The 10,923-nt window shown below is 51.9% G+C and overlaps 1 pseudogene; it reads right to left on the minus strand.

The window, feature by feature from the left end:
• Positions 1–7,866: 7,866 nt before the first annotated feature.
• LOC124978882 (dnaJ homolog subfamily B member 6-like) lies at positions 7,867–8,573 on the minus strand (annotated as a pseudogene).
• Between the last annotated feature and the right edge of the window lie 2,350 nt (positions 8,574–10,923).

Consider the following 10,923-nt stretch of genomic DNA (forward strand, 5'->3'; position numbering starts at 1 on the left):
GCTGGAAGACAAAGTAACTGGCCTTGAACATTTAGACAGTATTAAAGAAGTAACCATGACCATAAGGTACAAGAACTCTGGAACAATATTTAAGAATCATTGGAATTGAGGATTGTGAGATGCTGGTTAATGGAATGTATAAACTCTTCAGGAAAATAATAACAGAAAAATCTCCAAACCTTGAGAATAAAATGGACATTCAGATAAAGGAGGTGTTCAGAATCCCAAATAGACAAGATCGAAAAAGAACCTCTCCACCACACGTTATAATTAAAATGCCTAACACAGAGAACAAGGATAGGATTTTAAAAGTCTCAAGAGAAAAATGACAGGTCATATTTAGAGGCAAGCCAGTCAGAATTCCTTGTGATTTTTTAGCACAAACTCTTAAAAGCCAGGAGGACTTGAAATGATGTTTTCCAAGTTCTGAAAGAAAATAACTGTTAAACAAGATTGCTCTGTCCACTAAAGCTATCCTTCTAAATCTAAGGTGAAATAAAAACCTTCCAAGATATGCAGAAACTAAAAGAATTTATGACTACAAAGCCAGCATTATAGAACTTACTTAAAGAAATACTCCATGCAGAAAAAGTAAAAAACAAACCCTGGAGCTCACAAATGAACAAATCTCATTTGAAGAGTAGCTAAGCAGTGAGAAACAGGACCAAATTAAACATTAGAAATGACATGGTAGGAATTAATAAATATCTCTCTAATAACATTGAATGTAAATGGTCTCAATTATCCAATTAAAAGACATAGACTGGGCTGGGGAGACAGCTCAGCTGGTAGAGTGCTTGCCTTGCAAGCACAAGGCCCCGAGTTCGATCCCCAGTACCAAAAAAAAAAAAAAAAAAAAAAAAAGACATAGACTGACAGAATGCACTGAAAAACAAGACCCAACTATTTGTTGTTGGCAAGAGACTTGATACTTGATGTACAGGTAGAGACAGCCACAGGCTGAAAGTGAAAGGATAGAAATTGATATACCATGCAAGTAGAGCCCACAAACAAGCAGAAGTATCTACTCTCATCCAAAAAAGCAGAATTCAAGCCAAAATTAATCAGAAGAGACAGTCATGGATGGGGAATCATAGCTGGGACCAGGGTTCATGTTTTCCTGGGTCCAGTCCTCTGCATGCTTCACTATGTGGAATTTCATGGAATCTACTCATGTCCTCTGGGTTTAGGTCCTTGTACATATTCAGTTGAAGCAAACCTGTAGTCTCCACTGGCTCCAGTTCAGGCTCATGATTTTGCTTGCCATTTTCGTGGTCAGCTTCGTGTTGACGAGCATGATGTCAGGTCTCCTGGTGTTAGTGTCACTCAGACCTTGGAAGCTGGGTTTGCTGTGGGGTGATGGTGTGGGGAAGTGGGGCGTCCAGGGAGGTGCTCAGGCCATGAGGACTCTGTCCTCATGGACAGGTGAGCGCCCCTGGCCTGCCACACAGGACCATGTTCATCCCTTCTGGCCTTTTGGCCCCTTCCACGTGTGCAGCCAGCAAGAGCCCTCACCAGCACTTCCACCTTGGACTTCCAGCCTCCAGAACTCTTAGGAATAGATTTTGTCTTTTATAAATTGCCCAGTCTATGTTGTTTTGTTCAGAGCCCTGGAGACTAAGGCTGGGTGGTTCCTTTTTCACAGGAGACTCTAATGAACATCTATCAGTCCCATGGGACAGGATTAGGGACTCCATCTTACAGGGCCACTGTGAGGCTCTTTTCAAGAACACCCGAGGTCTCCTTCAATCAATGGATGCCACGACCTGCACAAACATTAATTCAGATACTGGTAAGGAGTGAGGAGGGATTAAGAAAAACACACAAACAATTGGAGAGAACACTAGGATCAGGTGGGACACTGATCTCTGGCTAAGAAGAGTGACCCAGAGCTGGCTGCACATGTTCATTACATAGGCTTTATTATCAAAAGGTTATTTGTGGGAAGTTTCTGCAAAGCAGGCAGGCTTGAAGGTTGCAGCACTGACGAGACATTATAGTTACCTTGCTGTGCTCAGAATCCCCTATTGTTGGGAACTAGTGTCTGCATTTCAAGGTCAAGACTGATGACTCTAAGCTTTTGCATCATTTCCATGGGCAGGTATCACCATAGCAACTGGGAAATCTTAGCCTGTACTTTTGCACAGTGCGTTCCCAGCACAAACAGCACCCCACAACCAGGAGGCAATCGAAACCCTTGATCCACATCATTGCTCCCCACAAATGGACTGTCTGTAAAACAGGCTCGATATGATGTAGCCCAGGGCAGGTGTCGGCTTCCTGCTCGCCAGTTGTGCTGTTCTTATTTACTTATGCAGGTTAGCCACCCTAATTCGCTGCTCGTCCCAATGGACACTGGCATAATGTCATGATAGTAATTATGCCTATCTGTGCCCTGGCACCTGCCCTCTCCGTTCTGTAACCTTGTCACCTCGGGGACCCTGGGGAGCCCAGTTGCACGGCTGTCCCTCCTCATGTCAACCCCAAGCCACAGCAGACAACCACCCCTGCGCATCTCAAAGGCATTGATGTTCCTCTCACCAAGACAGTAGGGGGTAGCCTGGGGACCTTCCCTGGAGCAGAGTCGGGTGCTGACTTCCCTGGCCCCATGTAGTAGAGTCTCCCACACTGACCTCCCTGAGCCCGCTGGCACTGACCTCTGCTCTCTGCCTCTACCGAGTTGGCTGGAGGCTGTCAGGCTGGGACGTTCATGGAGCCCTCCCAGCCATACTGAGACAGCTCCAGCTGCTCCAGGCACCCCACCCGGCCACAGGAGGTGATGGAGGCCCCACCGCTCTGGATCTCCTCCTCATGGTGTTCTGCAGGTCTTGCTGCTACACAGGCGCGGGTCGTCCATCCCCTGGATGCCTTTGCTGTCTCTCCTCCAGCGGGTTGTTCAGGGCCCCAGGAGCAGCCACGGTTCAGTCCCTCACCACAAGGCTGGTGAGCCTCAGCATGCAGCTGTACCGCAGTCAAGGCCTGCCCTGGCGAGCCGTGCACGGGAGGGCCCAGGGGACACGGGCAAAGCCAGGGAATCCGAGCACAGGCTCCCCTAACCCTCTGCCTCCAGAAGGGCACATGCGGCCTCCTTTCTCCAGCAGTGAGATGAGGGGCTGAGGCCGCGACCCTGGGTTCCCAGCCCGGCATGCAGGAGCTGCTGCCTGGGCACCCCATGAGCAAGCGCCTGTCAATGGGGTGCGGCCCTCCAGCGACGTCCTCAGCCTACAGGGAGCCACACGCCCCTGCATCTGGCGCTGCAGCCTCAGGAGAGCTGTGGAAGGAGGGAGCTGTGGAGCCCAGGGCCTCCGCTCACAGCGGCTGCCGCGCGCCCTGTTCCTCACCTCGTGGCTCTTGCAGTGCTGGCTGGAGCCCAGGCCTTGTGCATGTTCGCGAGCCACACCACGGGCTCATCCCTACGTGGCTTGCCGTGGTTGGGTTGTGACTTCAGTGTGTCCCCAAGGGTCCAGGTATTGGAAGAGTGGTCCCCAGGGTGTGATGTTGAGGGTTGGTGGGCCCCAGGAGATGGACCTGGTGAGGAATCGTTGGGTTGTTGGGGAACCCGCCCTCAGAGGGGGTTGAGTGAATTCTCTCGGGACCCTAATTCCTTCTCAAGAGTGAACCTTGTCACCAGAGAGCACCCAGCCCCTCCCCGTCTTGGGCTGCCAGCCTCCCCGTGCGCTTGCTTACCTTTGCACGAGCCCCAGCCACGACACCTTCGGCCTTGATGTGACACAGCGGGGTGGCCCTCACCAGAGCAGGTGCCGTGGTTTGGGACTTCTGGTCTTCCTGAACTGTGAGATAAAATACGACTCTTCTCATTGTAAAGTACTCAGCTCCCAGGGCTCTGTCATAGCCGTGGGACACAGGCCAATAGAGGCCCATCTCTGACTCCGGCTCAAAGACCAGGAGGAAGTTTCTTAAGGGCTAAGCATGACTTAGAGACCAGAACCTTTCCGCGTCTATTTGGCCTGACCATCAAGTACATAAATGATAAAAATTAACAGAACTTTGACATACAAGGAAAAGGCTACGTCAAAACACTGGATAGGATGTATTCTGAAATAACAAAATACACTTGCTCCATATTACAGCTCCAAGACCCCCTTGCTTTTGTGACTCAGTTGTACCCTGTGAGAGGCATTGCCAGGATCGTTTGCTATGTATCAGATTCTGCCTACAGCCATATGGAGAGTGTGTCTCACCTGGGAGGCTCTTTCCCTGATTTGGGGTAAGAAAGATACTGGTACTTGGCTCCAAACCGAGCCAAGATGAGTCTGAAGTTTTGGGTCGAGACTTCCTTGAACATCTTAATCACCAAAACTGTTTTGTGCCTCACATGACCCAAATCCAGCACGGCACCACCACTCTACCTCAGGAAGGGAAGCTGGGAGCTTGGCCAGTGGAGTTTTCCCTGGGAAAGAAGAAATTCCATCTGTAGCCAATGGCCTTGGCTAGTGGTGGAGAGATGCTTGGTCCAAAAAGAGCAGGATACGGGTGGGGCTGGGGCTCAGTGGTAGAGTGCTTGCCTCGCATGCATGAGGCGCTGGGTTTGATCCTCAGCACCGCATAACAATAAAAATAAAATAAAGGTATTGTGTCCATCAAAACTAAAAATGTTTTTTAAGAAACGAGCAGGTTACAATGGGGTGGCCATTCCATGTTCCCCAGGCGAGTGGGTGCTTTGTGGGGGTCAGAGCACCGCTGCTTCCCCGGTCCCGCTTGCCTCTGTGCCATGTCCTCCCTGGCCACACGCAGCACCGTGCACTTGGGATCTTGCTTGACTTAGAAATGTGCTCTTCTGGTGCTTTTGACTTTTGTTTGCTATCCTGGTATTTCTCAAACCATCTGCATTAAGAACAAGTTGTTTTTAATTTCTGATCCATCACGGGACAGAGACTTATACCACAAAAACAGCCAGAAAAACGCCAACCCTCAGATGTCAGGGCCACGCCAGGTTCTACTGGGTTGGACACTTGCCCTGGTGTTGCGTCCTCGGCCACTGCCCAGACTGGCCAGTTCTCAGACTGCGCTGGAGCAGGGACCAGGCGTGCTGGCTGGATGATGGATGATTCAGGAGCGTGTCCTGAGCCCGACATGGCAGGAATGGCAGCAGCTCCCGGGGTCTGCTGGTGACAGGGACAGACAACACACATGTAAGTAAGTCAACCACGCAACCTGGCATGAGGCCGTGTGTCCATGAAGACTAAAGCAGGGGAGAGGGATCAGAGGTGAGCTGGGATTTTACCCCCTACGGGGGTGTTGCGATTTTAAATGGGCCCTAGGGATGAAGACCAGAGAGGTGCCTGGCCCACCACATGGTTGTCCCTGGGGGTGAAGACATTTTTATTTTAACAGGTCTTTCTTGTCAATAAACAAAATTCACACAGGTGGAGAATTTGTGAACCAGCTAGAGATTCTTGCAGGTTGAGGTGGAGCCCAGCAAGCCTCTCCCATTGCAGGGAGTACCTGGGTCTGGGAGGAAGTTCCAGATGGAGAGAGGAGGAGACCGACGGTTGGAAGAGACGAAAAATAACAGACCAGACTGAAAAGCCAGGGAGGTGTCTGGTAGGAGCTCCTCAGCCCCGTGGTAGGCAGGGTGTGCAGGCCGGGCCCACGAGTCCCATGAACAGCTCCCTGGGAGCCCGAGTCCTGCTGCAGTTCTTTGGCTGCTGTACTGTGCTTGCACCCTTAAACCCAGGACCACGTGTCCCACCACAGAGGAAGGGGTGGGCACAGGAGGCGGGGACGGAGCACGGAGGAGGCCTGGGGCCTGGGGAGGTCAGGGAGGCAGTGTGTGTTCCGGTCTCCTGGGAAGGAGGCAGGCCAGAAGAACCCAAGAGACTTCAGCCCGGAGCCTGGAGGTCGACTCCTTCTCCCACTCAGCCCCCAGGAGGGAGGCACTTGTAGTCCCCACTCAAAGCTGAGCACACAGGTGACAGGTAGGGTGACTTCCCTGAGGCCCCAGAGCTGGCAGTGGGCAGGCATGGGCCACAGACTCTCCTGCACCTTCCCCAACAATATGGTCATGGGGTCTCTTTCTGGATAGTGACCATCAGCCAAGAGGGTCACCCTAAGAGGTCCCTGACCTGGAGGAGAGGCAGGCTGGCATGTGTGGTCAGATGAGAGACCCCAGGAAGGCATCTAAAAAAACAAAACACAGAAACAACAGAGGCAGTTTTATCACGTACAGATCCCAGAGAAGGCCACCAGGAAGCCCAGTCAGCAGAGAAGACGGTCAGCGCATCAGGGCGGCGGCATGTGGACCAAAACCTTTACTGGGTCCCCTAGCAGGGGCCTAGTGGCTGGGCTTCAGCAAGCAGGCACGAGCGCTGGGGATTTCCACTGTGACTGAGTGGAGGTCCCTGTAGTGGCCAGCAGGTCTCTGTGGGGTGCCAGGTCAGTGGGCTGTGTTGTCGTGGGTCTGGTGTCCCACACAGAAGTGGCAGGACAGGCTGCTGTGTAAGGCCGTCCGGGTCGGCCACCTGGGGAGCTGGCAACTGGAACCAGGGCCCAACTTCTCGCCAAGTGGAGGCCGAGGCAGCACAAGGCGCACCGTGGTTCCTCCCACGTGGTTCTTACCACGGCGCCCTCTGCCTCGGAAGCACTGGGCAGGCTGCTTGCATGGTGGGAACAGTCCTGCTTCCACCCGGAGCCCCTGAAGCGGGGGTCCTCAGAGGTGATTTCAGAACCCAGGAAGCCCAGTCCAGGCCACTCAGGGAGGAGCCCCAAGACAGGCTCCTCATGCCAGAAAGCGAGGCAGAAGCCGTTAGGGCACTTCCCGTGGTCCTTCGCACGGAGCCACGGGCCAGAGCAGGAAGGCAGGGACGACGCACGAGTTCTCTCGACTGAATGAGAACAAATGATTCCCAGCCCCGGCCTGTCGGGGGCCTCTGCGCCCCGCTGCCTCCTCTTCTGCGGAAATGTGCAACATCCACCAGGCACGGGAGCAGGTGCCCCCCTTGCATCTGGGAGAGACTCGGAGGCAGCAGGGGCTGCAGGTGCACCCCACGGAGGCTGTGAGGGGCGGCAGGCGGCTGACTAGGGGCGGCACCGCGAGGTCGGGTAGGGGCGCATCTGCTGCTTCTTTTTAATTTTTATTTTTTGTAGTCGTAGGTGGAGAGAATGCCTTTATATATTTGTTATGTGGTACTGAGGCTCGAACTCCGTGCTTCATGTGTGCTAGGTGAGCTCTGCCGCTGAGCCATGCCCCAGTCCCCGTATCTGCTTTTTTTTTTTAGTTTTCTTTTTTTAAAAAAAGCAAATGACAAAGACCCATTTTACCAGCTTTTTTAAACCTAAGCTTAACATTACATATTTAAACAATTGTCAAAACTTTACTAAGTTGCCAGCATTCATGCACAACTAGAAAACATCCTTATATTTATATTAAACCAGAAATGTATTCCCATTAATGCATTAATATCTTTCATCACTAAATACTGAAAAAAAAACAAATTATTTCTACAGGGGACTCATCCTGGCAATGTTAGCTCACAGCAGGCTGACACTACTTGGCTCACATGTCAAACACAATGGAAAGCACATCCAAGCTGGTTTTAGAATACAATCCTGTCCTAGCACTACTCAAAGTCAAGCCTTACCTTGGATTATGTTTAATAAAAAAGCAAAGTGCATACAGAGATTATAACAATTTTAAAGACAAAAAATGGTCCTATCGTGAGGTCCCAACAATAAACTCAAAAGTCTATGACAAATAAGGGGTCCGACGAGCTGTTTATAAATACTTTAGGTACAATTATACTGAAAGTCGAGTTCGTCTGAAAGCTTCAAAAAATGTTCCTGTTAATCCTCCAAAGGTGCTTTGCTTGTTATAGCTTAACATTTCTGTTAAATGCGTACGTTGAATTACTTGTTATTCAAGTGTAGCAGCTGCTCCTTACCATTTATCGTTAAGGACTTTAACTGGCCGTCTTCTTCAACTTCTACTCTTTCTTGACCATTCTCAACAATTCTTTTTGTAGTGATTTTTCTGCTATTTGCTATTTTGGTAGAAGTTGATATAGATTTGAAGTTACCCATCCCGCTGCCGCCAAATGATGTAGAAGAGAATGAAGCAAGGCCATCGTGACCTAGTGACCCAAATGAAGCAAATGAAGAAAATCCTCCTCCAAATGATGGAAATCCACTGAAAGCAGAGAAAAATGAGCCTGCACCTCGGTTTCTGCTTCCTCAGGGACCCCTTCGCTTCCCAAAAAAGTCTTCAAATGGGTCTTTGAAGTAGTCGAGTGAAAACAGGTCCCTTCCACCAAAAAACTCCCTGAAGACATCATCTGGGTTCCGGAATGTGAGGCCAAACTCAAAAGGACTGTCAGGATGACTCCACCTCCACCTCCGCCGTTTAAGCCTTCTTTGCCATACTTGTCACAGATGTCCCATTGTTTAGCATCTGGTAACACCTCATATGCCTCAGCTACTAGTTTGAATTTTCTCTCTTTATTCTCAGGATTGTTTTCTGGATGCCACTTTAGTGCCAGTTCCCGATAGGCCTTTTTGATACCCTCGGGAGAGGCATGTCTCTGCACGCCTAGAACTTCATCGTGATCCGCCGTGTTTTAGCAGATCATTGGAACAAGTCTGAGGATGCGGCGGATGGGACGGGACGGGCAGGCGGCCGGGCGCTCGCGGTCCAGCACAGCTGTGCTGGTGACGGTGGCAGTGACTCATCGTGCTTTCCTTTCTCTCCTCCATATCTGCTTTTTCTGGCTGGTCCTGAGTTGGAAACAGGCCACCAGCAGTCACTGTCCAGTCTTGGAAATGGTCCAGCTGCCAGGAGGCTCCCTGCCTCGGGTGGGGGTGGCGGGCCTCCTCCTGGTCACTCCCTTAGCGACTGCAGAGCAGACCTGCCCCATCCTCTCTGTGGAGACCACACAGGTCCCCGGGCCCTTGTGCAGCCACCCACGGCACTCAGCAGTATTTAGCTCGGAAAAGTCGGGAGCTGGGAATAGAGAGAGGGGAAGGAGGCCTGCTCAGGGCCTCATGCCCAGACTCCTCTGCCCAGATGCCTCCAGACGGGTCTCCTGTGCTGTGTTGCAGAAAGGCGGTGCCCCGCTCAGGCTGGAGCTGGCCTTCGGAGCTTCCCACCTTGCCTGATGAATGAACACCTGCCTGGTTTTAATGTCTGAAGTTGATGAACATGCAGCACACGGCCCTATGGCCTGTCCTCCTCTATTCTCACCTCGATGGAGCCCTGAGGTCCCTGGCTTACCACCTGCCACCTCAGAGCCCCTTTCCAGCACAGCCAGGGCGAGGTGGGGTGCCTGGGAGCGTCTGAATCACTGATTCCGAATTCTTCTTTGACCTGTGGCTCCGACTTGGCTCAGTACAGGGCTACTGCTCATCCTCTATGTACTACTTGGGTATTTTCTTGTGATGAATCTTTTGCATGAACTCTGATCTTCTTCAAATGTTGCATCAAAACATCACACTTTATCTTGGTAAATAGGATGAATTTCAGCCCCAAGACCAGGGACTCAGCACCTCACCGGAGCCCTTGCTGCTCCATCCTTGCTGGGTAAGCCAGCCCGACACATTCCTAATGGATTTTTATGTTCCAATCATGATTTCTGCTTATCTTTCGTTAATTGATACCTAATCTGTTGCATAACTATTTCTTGTTCCAGGAACTGGGCTGGGGATCTTAGATCAGGCAGCCCCACGTGGGCACTGTCCCCTGAAGCCGGCAGAGCACCTCGGCCAGGGCTCACCCTGCAGCCCCTGTCTCAGCTCCCTTCATTCCCTTTGTCCTGGGAGCAACCTGGGGACCTGCAGCAGCTCCGCTCTGCTTTTGGCAGGTCTGGTGTGCAGCTCGTGTGTTGGGGGATCAGCAAAGCCGCTGTCTCTGGCCCCATGGGACAGGCTCAGAAAAAGCATCTCCGTCCCAGGTGTTTCCTCCCCCAAGGGAATGACCATCCCAACCAGCCTTCGAGACCCAGTACCAAGGAAGAGAGCAGACAGAGCCAGGGGCTTCAGCGAGGCCCTGCCCCCCTCACCCTGCCCGATATATCCTGGCCGCTCATAGACACGTGTGGGAATCTTGCCAACGCACTCAGCAGCGCCCAGGACCTCACAGGCAGCTGGCCCCCCGCACTCAAGAAACAGGTGGATGAAGCAGCCATAAACAGCAGCCTTGAAAACCCAGTGTCGTTGGCTTACGAATCCAGAGAAATCCTTCCTGACAGTAACTCCCTGCAGGGGAGACGTCCGCCATCCTTACTCTGAGTTCATGGTGCCCAGATGCCCTTCTCACTAAGCTGCTCTGCGTGGGGCAGGCTCCCTGGAACTGGGTTACCTAAGTGTTCACGTGTGCAGGGGGACTCCTGGCAGCAGGAGCTGGCCAGAGGTGGCAAGACCCTGCTGCCTCTGCCCAGGGACACCTTCAGAGCACCTAGGGATGGAGCCAGGGTGTCACCCAAGCTCGCAGGCGGCAGGAGCCCAGCAGCCGCTAATCTGGTAAGTGGCACGCCCTGGTCTGGTCCTCACCCCTTATGGACTGGCTGTGAGGTCAGGGACTACCTCTCCCGACTCCGGCATTTTCAATGACAGAACTCTCTAGTGGTGAGCAATGTCGTCTGGTCAGAACTCGCTGAGCCCAATGGGCACAGGGGTGCACACCTGTGATCCCAAGAGCTCCGGAGGCTGAGGCAGGAGGATCACAAGGTCAAGGCCAACCTCAGCCACTTAGTGAGGCCCTGTCTCAAAATAAAAATCACGTGGATGGACCTCAGTGTAGTGCACCCTGGTTGCAATCCTCAGTCTCACACACACACACACACACAAAGAGCTTGCTGAGCCCAACAAGACCACACAGGTCAAGTTACATCATTGGTTCTGTTAATTAAACCATGTTTTTCATTTTCAGTCTCATCTACCAATAGTGCATTTTCCCCCTGAAATCTGACTAGT

The sequence above is a fragment of the Sciurus carolinensis genome, chromosome 3, assembly GCF_902686445.1.
Source record: "Sciurus carolinensis chromosome 3, mSciCar1.2, whole genome shotgun sequence".
Taxonomy (NCBI): domain Eukaryota; kingdom Metazoa; phylum Chordata; class Mammalia; order Rodentia; family Sciuridae; genus Sciurus; species Sciurus carolinensis.